Genomic DNA, 20,028 nt, shown 5'->3' with positions numbered 1-20,028 from the left:
GTTTTTTGTCACTTTTGCGTGAAATCAAAGAGTTCATGCAATCCAAAGGGGAAGACGCCTCAACGCTTGAGGACACAGAGTGGATACTTGACCTTGCATTTTTAACGGACATAACTAAAAAACTGAACCATTTGAACTGTGAGCTGCAAGGCAAAGGTAAGACTGTCGCTGACATGATAAGCCCTGTAAACGCATTTTAAGCAAAGATGAACATTTTCTCTGTGCATTTACAGAGAACAAAAGTGTTGCACTTTCCCTCCGTGCAGTCAGTGCTGAATGACAATGATTTTGCATCTGGGGCTTTTGACAAAGCTGCAGAAAAGTACTCTCAAGTCATAAAAAGACTTGGGCAAGAGTTTGAGAACAGGTTTTGTGACTTTGATCAACTTGAGCCATGTGTGTCATTCATTTCAAATCCTTTCATGCAAGTGGACATGACATGCATTGCTGAGCAACTAAGTGCAATGTTCACCTTGGATGCTGGACAGGTGGAGATTGAAATCCAAACATTGCAAAATGACAGGGCGCACCAAACTTTTGGTTTTTGGACACAGAAAAGTACAAAGGTGTATGCACAGCAGCTATGAAAGTTGCCTGCCTTTTTGGTTCAACTTATTTCTGTGAATCAGTCTTTTCTGACATGAACTTCATCAAGAACAAACACAGAACATGCCTTACTGATGCACATAGACAAGACTCACTCAGAGTTGCGTTGTCAAATTATACCCCAGATCAGACGCGGATTAATGCACAGGCTTCCCTAGGCTGCAGCCTAGGGGCCCCACGTGTGGAGGGGCCCTGGCGTCACAGCCGTGGGGGACTTTTAAAACAAGGTGATTTCATCCCCCCGACTTTCTCCTAAGGTATTAAACCGCTTGCCCGCACTCGCGGTGTACCAGCGTACTAAAATGGAGCGCACCTCAGTCCCCGATACATGAAAACCCATTGGCCAAGTTAGATTGATTGACAGCCATCAAGCCAATCACAGCCATTTGACCAAACCCACTAGTCCCGGCCCCCCGGGAAAGTAAACACGTACATGCTAACACGGAGCTGCCTCACTCGCTGCCGCAGACAGCGAACAGAGCAGAGGTATGAAACGGTTATTTAACTCGTTAATAATGTAGGATTGTGTCTGTAAATAACTAAACTGTGTCTTGCTTTGTGGCATGTCCGCTAATATTAAGCAAGCCAGGTGGCAAAAAAAAGTTAATGCAAGCCAGGTAAAGTTAATGGTAACTGACAGATAGTTTTCTAGAGACAGCCACTGATTTTGATATTATTCAACATTATCATTATTCTTTTTGTTAGGAATGCCAAACAGGAAGAGGCAGCAGAAGATTGACTTCTTTTTCAAGTCAAGTTGTCATTTAATTGGAGTTATGTGACAGGAGGGAAACAGAAAGCTAGCTTTCAATCCATAAATGCACTAGTTCAATTTTATGGTAGTACATTCATATTCTTGCATTGATGCCATGTAGGTGTTCATTTACGTAACTTAAAGCTATTTGTTGGAGCTTAAAACCTTCTTTTCAATGAAGAAAATCTCCTACATCAACTCATCCCTGTTACTGCTCTCAGAAACTAGAAAAGAATAGAAATGAAGACAATGAAAAACTATTAAAATCTTAAATAATAAGAGGAATAAAATAATATAGAGTACAATAAAGGCTAGGATGAAAGATTAGTTAAAACAGATTAGAACAACAAAATATATGTAAAATAATTAATAAAAAAACAGATAAAAGAACAACAAAAGAATTGAATGTTTCCTAATCAAAATCAAGGCTGTTTGTTCTAAGTTTACATAAAATATTTCAACACTTCCATGTTCAGGAATATTAACACTGAGTTCTTTATGTAGGATGTTTCTGAGGAAGGGAAGTTCAGGAGTCAGGACAAAGGAGAGCATGGAGAAGATGAGGGAGAGAACAGGAGAGAAGTTGGAGAGAAGACAAGAGGGGGAGAACACAGGAGAAGAGAGGGAGAACACAAAAGAAGGAGAAGGGGAGAACATGAGAGGAGGAGAGGGAGATAACATAAGAGAAGACGGAGGAACACAGTGTTCTTGCCAATTTCACTCACTCACACTTGTTCTTTAATAAGACATATACATTAATTTCTTAATACCATGGTATGTGATTGCTTGTGAATATATAATATCTTAGGTTAAAGAGCGTTGTGCTATAATGTACATTTTGAATGCAATATTATTGGCATATCCTAGTGAAGAAAATCTAGAAATGCATTGCATTAGTTTTGGAGACTGAAACAGGGGCCAAAGGTGGTTGCGGTGCTCATGTGCTACCCCAGAACCCCCCCACATTTAAAATTGCTGCTCCACCCCTGTGGAGGGTCCTTGAATTGGTCAGATTATTTTTTAGAAATTTAAATACACTTGTATAATTATGGTACTTGTACAATAATGGAAAAATTCATTGACCTCTATTGGTCCATGGGGTAATAAACAAACAAAACAGCACTGATTGGGCAGACATGGGTCACCTCATCCAATCAAGCTCATCGATTCGATTTGACCTACCTGTGTGCTAACTGGAGTGTGTGTGGATCATGTTTGCCAAATATTCTCCTGCACTGTTACACATGGTGCAAAATTACATTTTTTCTGGGAGAGCATGATGCATAAGGGGGGGCCCACATAAAAAATAGCCTAGGGGCCCATGACTACCTTAATCCTCCTCTGCCCCAGATTACAGTACACTGGTGAACAGCATGCAATGCCAGGCTTCCGACCAACAGACATTTACAGACAAAGAAAGAGATAACAGGTGTTTTCAGTGAAACACCTCTTCTCTGACAGTAAAAATGTGCAGCCTACACACAGAAGTGTATCTGTTCTATCAAGTTGTGATTAATTGAATGATCCTGAGTAAATATCATTGTGTTTTATGCTCAAGCCAGAGGGTTGATTGCTGATTGTGACTGAGGATAAAAAAAAGAAGGATTAACTCACACTGAAATGGACTAAAATAAAATTTTAACTGTCCTGTTTTTTTTTTTTTACCTTTACTGTTTTTAAATCTAGCCTGCTGCTATGTGTCTTATTTATTATCAAATTATGCTACTTTTTATTTCGTTCATTTTCACAAACATAGGGAGGACTTAAGTAGGTATGCATATTTAATTCTGTATTGCTACTCTATTTCTATTTATTGTAGGTTAGTTCTATTTCATAAATGCACCAAAACATGGCATCATTGAAATGGAAATGCAAAGTTCAAGTACCTGTTCAAGTACCTTATACTGTAAGCAAAAGTAGCCCACTTGAGAGGTGCCACATGATCATTTAGGCCTATTAATAATCTTGATAGCCTAATTTAGACTTTCTAGGCTGCGTTACCTTCATGATGAGACGCGTTTGCATATGTTTTGCAGCTGCAGACAGATTTTTTTGGTGAGGAACAGGGGCAAAAATGGCTCTTTTGATAGTAGAGGTTGCTCACCCCTTGTCTAGACCAATCATGTTACTACTTACTTGGCTATACTTATCATGTGACTGTCTGCTAACCTGTAAATGTAAGAGCCCAAGGTGGCCATTTTGTACTGCCCTGATGAGGGCCTTAATGCCTGAAATGCATAGGCATGTTTTTACTATTGATTCAACAGCCATGATTAATTAAAGGCTTTTTAAGTTGTTACCCTCTTGAGTGCCTCAGACCTTTTCTACGAGTTTGAAAGAACAAGATCCTTAAACTGATGAGCACACCATTTTCCACAACTGAGCAGCTCTCATGCAATCTGTTTTTTGACAAAAGCAGAAATCATTCAGGAATTAGCTCTGCATCAACTCTCAGACAGAACACATGAAAATGGTTGTTTCCTTTCCGTGGAGGTGGATGCGCTGATGATGAGGTGAACTTCCCAGAAAGTGTTGAGTATGACAAGCAGATTCGGTGATCATCAGGAGCCACGGTGACAGCCAGATGATAACTGCTGTACAGTAGGTTAAGTGAAGTAGCTAGTCTTGCTTCTTCAGGAGGCAAGGCAATAGACAAGGCCTATTTGAGGCCACAGAGGAGACACACAGTGTGTGTTTTCTGGTTGCGTTCAGTGAAGTCAAAGACTCTTCAAAAGTCAAAAAGTTAACTATATAAAAAATAATGATTATTCATATAGCAAATGGCAGGCTTTGGTTGTGGCTTTTAAGAATCTTTGTAGTCTTTCCTCTCAGTTCAGAGTTCATTCTAGAGCTTTGTTCAGCTCTCAGTAAAAAGTGAACAACAAAAGCCTGTACCTGTAAATGCTTGCAAATTGGAAATTGGTTAAGTCTGCTCTCAATGTACAGGGAATAGTATAATAAACATTAAATCTAAAATAAAAATAAATAATTGAAAAATTTAGACTAATAGCTTGAACAGTTTGTGTCCGGGGTGTGCAGGGTCTGCAGAGATGTTACCTGCTGGTTTCCTGACCCTGGACCAGTACAAGTCCCGTATGTAGGGCAGGTCGGCTCCAATATTTTTTTCTGCAGACCTGTCCGCTGCAGTCTGTTCCTGTCCTGTTTGGTTGCAGATCTGAACCAGACAGTGATGGAAGTACAGAGAACAGACTGTATGATCCCGGTGTCGAACTGGATCAGCAGCTCCTGAGGCAAGTTGAACTTCCTGAGCCGTCGCAGGAAGTTCAACCTCTGCTGGGCCTTTTTCCGGACAGTGTCTATGTGGGGGGACCACTTCAGGTCCCAGGAGATTGTGGGTGTAGGGGGGTTTCTCCTAAAGTCTTGTAAGTGGGTGAGGGGTGTGAAAGAGTTCCTTTCAAACCTGGTGTAAAAGGTGTTCAGGTTGTCTGCCAGTCGGGGGTTTTCCAGAGGGTGGGTGAATGGTCTCCTGTAGTTGTTAATGTGCAGGCCTCTATAGACTGACACAGGGACTGCAAAGCTGTTTCTTAGCTTCTCAGTATAGATTCTCTTAGCTACCCTGATCTCCTTATGCCGTTTTTCCACTAGCACTTTTGGCCGCGCCGAGTCAGACCAAGCTGCACTGATTTGCTATTCCATTACCAGTTTTACTGCGCCGAGTTGAGCCGAGCCAGCGATGGACCTGCTCTGGAGTAATAATAATAATAATAATAATAATAACTTTATTTATATAGCACTTTTCAAAAACAAGTTACAAAGTGCTTTACAATAAAACAGATAAAATATTTAGTTAAAATCCAAACAAAGATATAATATTTAAAACAATTTAAATAGTTACAACAATTACCATCAATTAAGAAAAAGCCATAAGATAAAAGTGAGTTTTAAGAAGAGATTTAAAAGAGGATACTGATGCCTGGACTACACGAATACGATATATTCCTAAACGCACATTTTTTTGTCCAATTAGGCCTCTCAACCACACGAACACGGCGATTTCACCCACATAAACGGAGATATTTTTAAACGGATAAAAAAGTGGAGAAATAAAAAAATATCCGATTGAGTGGATCCGTGTAGCGATGTTAAACGGAGCTGGTGTTGGTGTGGTGATGACGTCAAGCGCCTAGCAACAAGCCGTTCGCACATGCGCATTGAAGCAAAACGGTTGCCAACAACAATGACCAACATGTACCGGGCTATCTATGGGTGCTTTGCACTTTTAGGTCTCATCTCAGCTCTACACATGAACGTAACGTTGTTGCATCAACTGCACTCCAGCGGTACGCCCCAAGCGTCCACGGTTTAAAATCCGCCAGAAACGCCGGTTTTGGGCCGGGTCGGACCAGCAAATGGTGGGACAATTTCGTGGCAGGGGGCGTGGTTGATGAGGAGTGGAAATTAAACTTTCGCATGTCCAGGGCATCACTTGTTTCTTCGCCATAACTTCTCACCCTAACTGCTGCCGTTTGACTGCGCATGCTCATAACGTTCTTCTTCTGTGGTATTTTACATTTTGCTAATCGCCACCTATCGGCCAGGCATGGCACTGCAGGCTTCAGAGGCGATCGTTTTCAGTTTTGCCTCTTCGTATGGACAGAGATATTTCTGTGGTGTGGACAGAGTTTTTTTTTTAAACGAGGACGAAAATATCCGCTTAAAAAAATATCCATATACGTGTAGTCCAGGCCTGAGTTTGCCTGCCTGAGATCTCCAGGCAGGGAGTTCCATAGCCGAGGGGCCCGAACAGCAAAGGCCCGGTCACCTTTAGTGACAAGTCGAGATTTTGGAACCATTAGGAGGGCCCTGCTGGAGGATCTCAGGCGGCGATCAGGCTCATAAGGAGTCAGCAGATCATAAATATAGGCAGGACCCTGACCATTCAAGGCTTTAAAAACAAGCAGTAAAATCTTAAAATCAATTCTAAAACTCACAGGTAACCAGTGAAGGGCAGCAAGGATTGGTGTAATGTGGTCACATCTCTTAGTACGTGTTAAAAACCTAGCAGCAGCATTTTGTATCAGCTGCAGTCGTTGGATGTTTCGCCTGCTGATACCAGAATAAAGTGCGTTGCAGTAGTCCAGTCTGGAGGAGATAAAAGCATGGATAACCTTTTCTAAGTCTGCAGAGGACAAGAATGACCTGATCTTCGTTAGCTGTCTCAGTTGGGCAAACCAGGACTGCACCACTTTAGTCACCTGAGTATCAAAAGATAACTCTGAGTCAAAGATGACACTGAGATTGCGGGCCTCTTTTCGAACATTGTTATATAAGGCGCCCAGACTAGAGGAGAGATTGGTAATGCTACTAGTGTTGGGGCCAGAGGGGCTCATTATAACAATGTCTGATTTGGAGTCATTCAACTGCAGAAAATTTGCCGACATCCAATTTTTTATCTCAGCAAGGCAGGACAAAATACAAGAAACATCAGTTTTACCAGGCTGTAGTGGGACATACAACTGCGTATCATCTGCATAGCAATGAAAATCAATATTATGTCTACGCATGATTTGCCCCAGGGGTAACATGTAAACAGTGAAAAGGAGGGACCCCACAGAAGAGAGGAGCACAAGAAGAGGAGGCTTCTCCACACATTACAGAGAATGACCTGTTGGACAGATAGGAGATGAACCAATCCAGAGCCACATCACTGATACCAACATAATTCTTCAGACGGCTGATTAAGACATTATGGTCCACTGTGTCAAAAGCTGAGCTCAGGTCAAGGAGAATTAATATTGAATACAGGCCTGTGTCGGCTGCAAGCAGTAAGTCATTGGCGACCTTGACCAGTGCAGTCTCAGTGCTGTGAAGGGAGCGGAAACCAGATTGAAATTTTTCAAAAATATGATGTTCATGAAAGAAATCAGTTGAGTGGAGATGATTTTTTCTAAAATCTTGGATAAATAAGGCAGCTTTGAGATTGGTCTAAAATTACTTAAAAGAGAGGGATCTAGAGAGGGTTTCTTTAAAAGAGGGTAAACAGTGGCATGTTTAAAATAGGAGGGGAAAGTACCAGTAGACAATGAGCTGTTAATAATGGCCAAGATGTCTGGACCAACCGTCTGAAATACAGCTTTTAAAAACCAAGTGGGAATGCAGTCTGAAAGGCAGGTGGATGATTTTGAAAGTGCAATAGTACGTTCCAGGGTAGACAGAGAGATTTCACTGAAGTGGGTTAACGTTGAGAGTGGGCAGGAGTCAACTACCAACTCTCTGAAATCAGTGTTAAAATGCTGCCGGATCTCCACTATTTTGTTAAAAAAGTGATTAAGAAATTCTTCACTTTTGTCTGGGGAGGATTCAACTGGCTGGCTGGGAGGGGGACCAACCACAGAATTAATAGTTTTAAAAATAATTCTGGGATTATGACCCTGTTTGGAAATCAACTCAGAAAAATAGTTGTTTCTTGCTTCTCTGGTTGAACACTGATAATTGAACATTAGCTCTTTTAGAGAAGCAAGGGAGACACTGAGTTGATCCTTTTTCCATTTTCTCTCTGCCATCCTGCATCGTCTCTTTAAAATCTTTAGTTCTTCGTTCAGCCATGGCAGAGAATGAGGTTTCAGCTTTTTAAGTCTGACTGGAGCTATAGAGTCTAAAATGTTAGTGCAAGAGCTGTTAAAACCACTGACAAGTTCATCTACGGTGAGGCCATGTTGTTCACCTGTATTAAGAACCGTGCTTGAGGACATAAAAGCTTGGCTGAAACGAGGAACAGACAGTGAATTTAGGGGGCGGGAGTGAATCAGTGTGGGGGGTTTGGGGTCAGGAGAGAGGAGCGGAACCTGGAAAAGCACTGCCTTGTGATCGGAGACGGCAAAATCAACCAAGTTCACTTCATCCACACAGAAACCATGGGCGAGCACAAGGTCAAGTGTGTGCCCTTTGTCATGGCTGGGCTGCTTCACATATTGGGTCAAACTAAAAGAATCTAAAAGTTTCATAAAATCAGAGGTAAACGAGGAGGAAGAAGGGCAACAGACATGGATATTAAAGTCACCAAGAATGAGAACTCTGTCATATTGTAACATGATGACTGATAAAAGGTCTGAAAATTCCTGAATAAAACCAGAAATGAGCTTAGGGGGTCGGTAAATTAAAACACATAAAATAGGCAATTAAATAGGCAGTTAAAATCATTTCTGTGAATTACAGCAAGGCCCCCCCCTCGGCCTGTCATTCTTGGCTGGTGGAAAAATAAATAATCTGGGGGGGAAGACTCAATGAGAGGGGCACATTCATCAGGATTAATCCAGGACTCTGTGATGATAAAAAAGTCAATATTGTTTGTCATGATAAAATCCTGGCAGATAAAAGACTTATTTGCAAGGGACCTTACATTGAGTAAGCAGAAATTAGCTGATTTAAAAGCAGGGGTTAAAGAAGTGGTTTTAACTGTGATGAGGTTGTTTCTGTGTGGACTTTGAGTGGATGTTGGTAGTGCACACTGCCTTTCAGTGATCCTAACAGGAATCCTAACAGGAATAAGTGACTTGATAAAACAATCACCACCATCACCACCAGCCCCAGCACCAGGGCTGACAGAGGATTTAACATGGGTGAGAGAGTCAATGGAGGAGACAGATCCAGCACCAGCTTGACCCACACTGTCAGGGACAGGGTTATGGGATGCCAGGTTAGGACACTGGGCGGGGTCTAGCTGGGGAAAGTGTCAATTTAGACTGAACGCAGTGAAGTTGATGAGATTGTGAATCTATCCTATCTAAGCCCATCCTATTTAAATGTAACCCATCACTTTTAAACAGGTCCTGTTCAGTCCAGAAATAGTCAGAGTTGCTAATGAAGCCTAGTCCAGTGGCAGTTGTGAAGTTCTGCATCCATGTATGCAGGCTAAAAAGGCGACTAAAACGCTCTGAGCTTTTGGTCATAGCAGGAATTGGGCCAGACAAAATACAACATTTTCTGAGGCTCTCAACAATATTTACCAAAGACTCAAGTTCATAGTAGAGTTTTGTGGATTGTCTAGACATGACATCATTAGTTCCTGTATGCAGAAATACATAGTGAACGGAAGGGTGGAGCTCAAGGAGGACAGGTGTCAGCTCTGTGAAATCTGCTGTTTTACCACCGGAAAGACAGTAAGTAATGGCGCCTGGGAGTTCAACATTTCTAATGATAGAGTCACCACTTACGAGAATTTCAGGAGGTCTATCAATACAGCCTTTGTTATGGATTGTTATTTTGGGTGAGAGGGAAGACAGGATAGTGGCAGATGTATCATCGTTTGCTACCTTCGAGTCACCTGTGCTGATGACGTCATCGCCGGCCTCTGGAGTGACTGGTCCCTCTGATTGGAGAGACGATCGCAGCGGGTCCAGCTGCGCAATTAGATGAGTACGTTCAGAGCTGGAGATCGTAGGAGGAGGAGAAGAGCGTCTGGGACGTTTACTTTGCGAAGTCAACGGACTCGTCGGTGGGGTGCGACGTTTCCTGTTGAGGGAGCAGACCGGGACTTGATGCCCCGGGGGGAGCTGTGAGCATGTGGCCGCAAGCTCAGTTAGCCTCTCAAGAAGGGTGAAGAAGTTGTGCAGCGGGACAGGGTCGAGGTCATCATCCTCAGGAGTAAACAGAGGGAGAGAGACCCGTTTCCCCTTCCTAACAACGGACGCCCAGGAGGGAGAGTGAGGTTCAAATGGCCCAGGAACATCCTCAGCCGGTAGACATTCAGAGCTGCAGGGAGCACCCTGCTGCAGCACGTCCACCCGGGAAAGGAGAAGGGCCTGCCGCTGGAGGACATCATCCAGGAGGCTCTCGAATGAGTGTAGTTCGGATCTCAGGATGGACAGCTCAGCCTCCGCTGGGGTAAGTGGAGGCATGCCGCACGGGCCCAAAGTTGGGCCTGGTGAGGTAACTGGGTATTCGGTAAGCTAGGTGGATGTTAGCTGACAGCGATTTTCCCTAGCTGTCAAACGCGGAAATGCGGAAGATCGTGCTGTTGGCAAGTATTTTGCCAAAATATGGTCTTCTTGCAAGTGATATGAAACATTCACAGTTGTCTGGTGTCAGCTTGTGGCAGCAACTTTGCAGGCTTTTTCCACTTCCAGAAATGGGATTGAGGCGCTCCGTCCTCTTTCCTCCGAAAATGTTCAATCCAAGTAGTCTGCAGGCTCTTGAATCATCAAATCATCACCCCGCACCTCCTCCCCTGAGTGCCTGGAGATTGCAGCCAAGGGCCAAGCAGGCTGCGGTGGCATCTCATGACTGCAGCCAACCCATAACAAGCATCCATCTCCCTCTAAAATCAACACTCAACTCATGTCTTTGCAGGATATCTGAGAGAAAGACATTTTAAAAAGTCAGTGTGTTTAGCTCTCAGTACTTTTGTAACTCCTAACATAATCTCTTTAGTTTCTCTCTGTTTGTACTTTCAGACATCTGCTGTGTTTTACTGTTTCATCGTGTTCACTTTCAGCTGTTTCAGGAGTCATGTATAGTTGCTGCTGGTGAAAACACAACTGTAATGCTGCTTCATAACAAAAGCTTTCGAATGACTAAATAAATGGGGCTTTTATTGTGAAGAAGTTATAGTAAATGAAATGTGTTCAAATGTGAATTAGTGGAGCCACTTTGTTAGTGGTGATTCTTTGATAGTACTGTACGATAGTAGGTGGTAACCCGGGGGTTACACAGTCCATGTATCCTCTCAACAGGGAAGTTGTTCAAACAGTCCATGTGTGTTCTTAAAACATGGGGCAGGTTGAATAATTCTTGAGGAAAAAAAAGGGTTGTCCATACAGTTCAACAGTTCATGGTCAAAGGCTTTTGTGTCTGGGCCCTAGAACAGTCACACTGAGGCACGTCTGGGCAGATAATTTCTAACTACGTCTAGTTACAAACGTCATACAGCCATTATCAACCATTAACCTTTGTTCATTCCTTCGCTGCTTTTAAACCACCCCAAAAAAACCCATCAAAATGAAATGGAAAGAATCAAAGAGAGAAGGAAAGGAGGGTGGTTAGAGAAAAGGTTAGTAGGCTTCTCCTCACCCCCGAGAGGACTAGAGCTATCTAGTGATATGGTTGTGGACTGGTGTGCGGAACGTGCACAAGGTTGTATTGTGAGGTGCACATGTGCTGCCTTAAAAGAAACAAAACAAAAGCCAAACCAACACTTAACAGACTTGTAAGTCTGTGTACCTTCTACCTGTCTATAGTAGATGAGTTAATTCTGAAGATTTCAGAATTTGTAAAATGCGCTGCCAAGACCAGATGTCAGATGTATCTGAAGATTGCAAAATAGTGGTAGTAGCAGATCTAAGGGTTGCGCAAAGGGGACCAAATTGAATCCTATTGTTCAGGCTGTAAACCTAGAAGCTAGTATTCCCTAAGGGGTCCTACAGAAGATCTCTAAAGCTACTTGCACTTAAGCTACTTCTTCTCAAACTGCTGACAGGATCTCTAAGGCATGCAAAAATGGTCTATCATGCTAGGGAGGAGAAATGGTGTTAGTACATGCCGGTGTGGTGAGTTGTCATGCATCATCATGTTGTTACTGGTAGTTGCCAATGAGGAGGCCAGCTTGTGCTGACAAGCTGGGGTGACCATTGTGATCCAGAAAACTGTACATTACATCCACAGAGTGGTCAAAAGAGTTCTGGCTGCCAGCTGGTGGAGGCTGTGTGCTCACAGGCAGCACAGAAAGGTCAGAGCTGGAATCAGACTCTGAAAGAGACAAGGACCTTGGTGGGAGCCCTCTGGACTCCTGGGCAAGGTGACTGGTTTGTCTGGGACTAGCAGACTGACATCAAGAATTAGGGTGCTAACACACCCCCCTACCACTACTGAGGTGTGTGTGGCAGGTGCTGACTTCAAGAAAGACAGCGGTCAAGAGGGTTAGAAGAAGACTGTATGTGACTAGGAGGGGAGGTGTCCCCTTCTTGGACGAGAACAGTTCCCCCTTGAAGCCCCCCTGTCATCGGGGCTTACTTAGGGTCTTATCGGAGAACCCACAGTTGGAAGTCAACATATTTTCTTTTTATCTTCTACAACTAAAGGTTCTTTCTGCAGCTGTCGTTCTATCCAGCTCTAATGTTTGTATAATCGTTGTTTATGTATGTTCAGGGAGTGTATGGATTGCACCAGGTTCTGCTATTTTAAAAACACCCAGACAATCAGAATATGGCTAGTGGCAAGATAAAAATAATTTCTTATAATGTAAATGGTCTGTTGAACCCAATAAAACTTAATAAGATAATAACTAAAATGAGGCAAGAACAAGCACAAATAGTATACCTACAGGAAACCCACCTGGATTTTAAGGAACATGAGAAATTGAAAAGAATAGGTTTTACAAGCGTGTTTTCCTCTTTTCATAAATCTGGATGAAGGAGAGGAGTCGCTATCCTTCTATCAGGTAAATTACACTTTGAAAAAGTATTTGAGATAAGTGATAGCAGGGACGTTTTACATTAGTAAGAGGAAACATTGAGGGGGACCCAATTACGTTGCTAAATGTATACGCGCCACCTGGAAGTGACATCCACTTCTTCAAGAAAGTTGATGATATGATGATATCAGAGACAGTAGGCCTTCTAATCTGTGGGGGAGATTTAAATATACACTTACAGCCAAAACTAGATACTTCTAATGGGAAAGCACAGAATACGAAGTCACTGGTTAAGAAAATGAATACGTTATTTGAGGAGGTTGGCTTAATTGACATATGGAGAGACTTGAATCCCAATCAAAGGGATTATACCCATTACTCCTCACCCCACTCATTATACACAAGAATAGATTATTTCTAACATTTGGGAAAGACAAAGATAAAATAAACACGTGAAATTGGGACAATAGACTTAAGCGACCTGCCTGTAGATCTAAACCTACAGCCAAAAATTAATAACTGGAAACTAAATTCAAGCCTGCTAAATGATCCTCATTTTAAAGAACAGATTAAAAGAGAGATCCACTTCTACTTAGAAATTAATGATAAAGGGGATGTATCCCCTCCCATTCTGTGGGATGCCCTAAAGGCTGTCCTGAGAGGGAAAATTATAGCAATATCCTCCTACAAAAAAAAGATGAGAAATAAAAAATTGGGAGAATTACGAGATAAATTAAAAGAATTAGAGAAAAAACATAAAGAGAAAACAGCACGGGATCTTTTGGAGGAAATCATGAAAACAAGAAATGAAATTAATAATTTAACAACGTATGAAATTAAGAAAAATCTAATGTTTCTTAAACAAAGATATTATGAAGGCGGATCCAAATCAATGAAAATTCTGGCCTGGAAACTTAAAAAGAAAATAGCACAGAACACAATTCATAAAATTAAAGATCCAGTGACCAAAACAACAAAAAATAAACTAAATGAAGTTCTGGGAGCCTTTGAAACATTTTATAAGACTCTTTACACTAAAAAGGCAGGAGGCAGCACAGCTGAAATAGATATTTTTTTGGATTCTCTGGAATTACCAGTGTTAAATGAAGAACAAAATAAAATAATGATTGAGGACATAACAGAAAAAGAACTAAAAATAGCAATAAGTAAACTCAAATCAAATAAATCACCAGGATCAGATGGCTATACGGCAGAATGGTATAAGGAGTTGAAAGAAGAGCTAATACCAGTGATGCTTCCTACATTGAATTGGGTTTTAAAGAAGGCACAAACACCACCCAGTCGGAAGGAAGCAATAATATCTGCCATTCCAAAAGAAATAAGGATAAATTAGAATGTGGATCATATAGACCTATATCGGTTCTTAATATAGATTATAGGCTGTTTACTTCAATCATGGCTAGACGATTAGAAAGGTTTTTACATAATTTAATACATAATGACCAGACAGGTTTTAATCGAGAGCGTCAAACGCAAGATAATATACGACAAACGTTACAAATTATTAACCACATCCAAAAGAATAAAATAGCAGCTATGGTAATTAGTATCGATGCGGAAAAGGCCTTCGACTCAGTGGACTGGAGTTTTCTATATCGAGTTTTACATAGATTTGGCCTACACGAAACAATAATTAAAACAGTACAATCATTATATAATAAACCCACTGCTAGAATTAAAGTAAATGGCTGCTTATCAGATAGTTTTACTTTGGAAAGAGGCACAAGGCAAGGTTGTGCATGTTCACCACTATTATTTGCATCATATTTAGAACCATTTACTCAATATGTAAAACAAAACAAAGAAATAATAGGCGTTAATATCCAGGGGAAAGTGCATAAATTAGCCTGCTATGTGGATGATATTTTGATCTTTCTGGGTCAACCAACAAACTCTCTACCCAAACTAATGCAATCATTTGAATACTTTGGCCGATTATCAGGATACAAAATTAACATAAGTAAAACACAACTGCTTAAATACAACTACAGCCCACCAGATGAAATTAAGAGTAAGTACAACCTAACATGGGAAACAGAATATTTCAAATATTTGGGGGTTACAATACCGAAGGACCTCACAGAACTATTGCAACATAACTATTCACCGATACAAAAAAAATTAAAGAGGATATAGCAAGATGGAATCTAATCCCATACTTAAGTTTCAGTTCAAGAATAGACTTGATTAAAATGAATATTCTACCCAAATTATTATATTTATTTCAAACCCTACCAATAGAAAAAGGCCAAAAACAATTTAATGAATGGGACAAAATGTTGTCCAGATACATATGGCAAGGTAAAAGGCTTCGAATCTGATTTAAAACCCTACAATTGACAAAAGCAAAAGGGGGATGGGGCCTTCCTTCCCTCAGAGATTACTACTGGGCAGCACAACTAAGACCTATGATATGCTGGTGTAACCCTTCATATGATGCTCAGTGGAAAAACATTGAAGAGGGTCTGACTTCCATCCCCATACAAGCACTTATAGCTGATAGTAGCCTGCAAGACATTATAAAAAATACAGAAAACCCATGGATCAAGATGACTCTTAAAATATGGAAAACAGTAATAACAGAATACAAATTAGAAGAGGATATCGTGATCCTCAAATGGTGTGCATATGACACACAGTTTGCTCCAAATAAATTAGACAATGGACAAATAAAGGATTAACGGCTTTATGTAAGATAATTAAGGAAAATACACTATTTAGTTTTGAAAGAATTAAAGAGAAATATGCTCTAGAGGCACAGGATCTCTATTGTTACTTGCAGCTGAGACATTCCGTCAGTGACAAGTTAAAATATATATCAGAATCAAGCAAACAGCTGTTAGATCTGTTTAAAAGGGCTTATGGTTCAAACAAAGATTTTATCTCAGGTCTATATAAAGGGCTTATAAACAAGAAAGCACATTCATCCCTATATATTAAAACAAAATGGGAAATGGAAGGAGGAATAGATCTGACGGAGGAAGAGTGGGTAACAATCTGGGAATATCAATGGAAATGTAGCAGCTCACAGAGTTGGAAGGAATTTGGCTGGAAAAGCCTGATTAGATATTTTATTACACCTTACCAAAAATCCCACTATAAAGGTAACTCCCCAGCTTGTTGGAGAAATTGTGGAAATACAAATGCAAATCATTATCATGTTTTTTGGGACTGTCGGGTTATTAAAACCTATTGGAAGGGAATACATAATGCAATACAAGACATTTTTGGGAGTCACTTGCCTCTGGAAAGTAAAGTCTTATTTTTTGGACTCATGCCTGAAGAATGGCCAAAGAGAAACAAATATTTGTTGAGTATTCTGTTAGTGGCAGGTAAAAAGGCCCTCACGAGAAAATGGATTTCACAGGAGAGCCCAACATTGACCATGTGGAGAATGGAGAAATTAACTGTGGATGTGGATTACAAGAAGGGTTTGTTTGTTTCACGTTGGAAGAAATGGATGGACTTTATAACACCACGCAGGCCAGACTTTGACTTGTTTAACATTAGATAATATGCTGTGTGTGTAGCAATAACCATACCTCACTCCCTACGTGTTTATATTTTTGTTGTGTTTTTATTTATTTATTTTTTCTGTTCTTTTATTACTAGAAAAAGGACATTCATGCTGACACTCTATGGCTAATAATTGAAATGGATGTACATGTCAAATTTTAGCTCCACAGAGTGGAGAGGCTCAAATCAGCTTGTGATAAGCAAAAGAAAAACAAGCAACAAACAATGTTTTACAGTTGCCGCTCAAAGTTAATCAATCTTGAACTCCCTGTGAAGTGAATTTGCTTCACCACCTTAGGGAAGTGGTTCATTTGCCCCCTCGCTTGCATAGAATGGAACTGAACTTTTGCGTTCATGTGACTGTGCCTTCATGGTGTATCCCCACAGACGTTGGCGTTGTTTTGGGGGCATCAAGATTGCATACAAAATCAATGTTAAGACACAAAGCAAATGGAAGCAAATTTGCGTCTATTCGTGTCAGGGGACGCGAATGACGTGGTGTATTCACTTAATAAAAAATCTGCGTGTCACAGGACTTTACTGAGTGCTCTGTTTGAAGGTCCAGACAGAGCATTAGGGATAGAGCCACTGCTCAACTACTCAGAGCCAGCTGTTGTGGAATTTCGGCTCATTTGACCATTCAGGAGAGATGAAGAAAACTCAGAGACACCAATGACTTACGTTGAAGTAGTTTATACAAACTTGCAAAGAGGAACAAAAAAAACAGAACAGCTGTATGCACGTTGCAAGTTATATCCTCTAAGCTCAGGAAGCACCCCTCCCATACATGGTTATCTGTTTAACAACAAATAAGTGGAAAGTTACTGCAGAGCTTCTCACCTCTGACTTAGTGAGGAATAGAAAGAAAATGTATAGAAGATAGGGTTGGGCGATATGTTAAAAATTTCCAACCGGCCACCGTCAGCCCATCAACCGGCAGTTGTGTGTGTGGGGGAGAAAAAAATGAGGGGGGATGTTGCATTCATGTGATGTCGGAAAAAATCTAAAAATGACTTTCAGAATGGGATAATTCACATGAACGCCACCTCATGTCAGAAAAACAACTCGGCAACTCGGATCTTCCGACACCACATCAATGCAGCAAAAAAGTTTTGTGTGCTTTGCGGGCACAGGGGGCGAGGCTGCAGAAGGATGCATTCGCTCACAGCCTCTAAATGAGCAAACAGGTGGGAGATCAGGATAACATACCTGTCCTATTATAACGATCGGGGTGCACAACTGCATTCTTTTTTTGATGTAGTTCTCAAATATGGTTTATGAATTAACGTTACTTTCAGCTCTGCCATTTTGTGAAAGACTCATCGGAAATCATGTGTGAAGCTGCCAGTTCCAATGCGTGCACACTTTGAATTATACTCTACATAGTAATTATGAACTATAGGTACCGTGTTGAATTCTGTGGAGGCAGACCATTAATTAAGCAAAATAAAATGTCAAAAATCTAAAAAAAAAATCGCCAAAAATGAAACCAACCATAATGGATATATTCGTCCAATCGCCCAAGCCTAATAGAGGACAGTAAGTCTGCTACCGCAGATAGATCGAAGGCCATCCTATGAGTTTACATTAACAGCCTTGGTTTGTCAGAGTTTTGTATACATAACGTATATATATAATGATGAAATAAAACCACTGACTATTGCAGTTAGTGAAAAGTGTGAAAAATAAGCTAAAATCATAAACAATGAAGGACAAATATGACATCTTTGAATTTTTTTAATATATGCAATGAGTATCAACACGTTCACATACTAAAGTTTCAAGGATATTAGAATAAGCCATGGGAAAATCTACAGTCAAAATAACTCAAAAAGTGGGGTTTTCAGGTCTGAAGCTATATTAAACAAAGTCTGTGGCACTCAGTTTCTATGCAGGACCAAATAACTTGTAGATGTGATAGAACTACATTAATACGACACAGAACCAACATTTGGTTGAAACCAATGGAGATATGAATTTTTGAAAATGACATTCTTCATTCTGGGAAAAAAAACTGCTGTTATTAATTTGAGTACTATAACCATTCAGCAGCAGCTTTTTAAATGAATGGATGTTGCCAAGTTTGCCTCTTTAATTTGTGTGTCCATTAACTTTCAATTTTCTTTACTCTATATACGTATATAATTTTAAATTTTTATGTATTTTTATAATGGCTCCTTGAGGACTCATATATTTAACCTCCACATGGATACAACATTTTTGAGAGGGGTCTGGCTGCAGACCTCCAGTGTGGGGTCGCTTCCGGTGCAGCCTCCAGTCTCAGGACCGGAAAAAACAAACTTTTTTAGCGTCTCCCCAAGGACTCGGGTATTTTCGGCTTTTTATTACCGTCGAGACAACAGTAAGTGACTGATTTTATTTATCCAAAAAAAGTTCTGAATGCACGGGTCTTGCATATGTTTGCTGTTTTAATATACATCCTTATCAATATGTGCAAATCTAAAGCACGCAAATTACTGAATGTTACAAATGTGGATGGGCTGTTTGTTATTTTAAAGTTAGTTACATCAACGGTGGCTAGCGTTAGCTCCTAAAGTTTTATGGTAGCATTGGCTTTTTTTCTGCGGATAACGTAAGCTAACTGTTTATATATAACTGTGTGTTCAGCTTTGTTCAACTTTTTTAGTTAAGAGTTTAGCACAGGCATAGGTCTTAAGATGTTGTTGATGTCGTCCAAATGAAGATAAAATTAAGATTTAAACTTTTGCTATCGTTCAGGCCGCTCGGTTTACTGAAATAAGAAGTTTTCACCCAGCGTGTAAAGGCCGTATAAGATAATGCTAATCTTATTTCAAATTAAATGTATGTACTATGAGCTTAATATCAGTTTTTCTGTGATATGTAGATGCATCACTCAATTATTCAGGCAGATGGAAGGCATATCGTGGAACGCTACACAACTTGTTGTAAGTTGTTCCACCGCCCCCTTTGCCCTAAATATAAGCCCAGCCTGCCTGCCAAGCACCAGCGGCACCTTGATGCACACATCAAAAACGCCATCACATTGAAAGGTATGTATCTTTGTGTGTCTGTGTGTGTTCTTGTGTCTTGTTAGTCATTGGCTTATTTAAACAGACATGAAACAGAAGGACAGACATGGAGGGACACCTGAAGGCTTGCCAAGGTGCCACAAAATCCTCAGCTACTGCTCAATGCGAGCCAGACCCTAGTCCATCAGACACATCTGCTACACCGTCTCCCCTGCTTCCACCATCCACCATTCCACACATCTCCTCCTCTGCAGGATTGACTGTTCATCCTCCCCAACAAGATACAAATGCACTTGCTGTTCCCTCAGGACAGCTAAACCTTCTGCCATCCCCTCCTCAGCAGATACACGTCCATTTTAAACCTGATTCGGCTACAACTGTAGCCTCCTCACCACTGGTGTCAAGTTCAGCTGACATGTCTTCTGTCCCTACTACCCAGGAGACTAAAACTCCAACAATAACCCGGAAAAAGGTGCAATGCCCTCATTGCAAACTTAACTGCCATAAAAAGAACTTGGCCAAACACATCCAGAGAAAACACAATAAAAAAAGTACACCACGATGACTGACAAATTAAAGAGTGTCTGTGTGGATGCAATGAATGGGATATCGGCAGTCCAAAAAGCAAGTCACGCCTTCTCTGTTCCTATACATGTTAAAAAAGAAAAACCTGGGGCTATGTACATAAGGTGCAGTGTGAGCTTGAGGAAGGCAGGCAGTATCGTTTGATGGCAATTCGAAGTGGTTTGACA

This window comes from Pagrus major, chromosome 22 (assembly GCF_040436345.1).
Source record: "Pagrus major chromosome 22, Pma_NU_1.0".
Taxonomy (NCBI): Eukaryota; Metazoa; Chordata; class Actinopteri; order Spariformes; family Sparidae; genus Pagrus; species Pagrus major.
Note: the sequence above shows the minus strand (reverse complement) of the source record.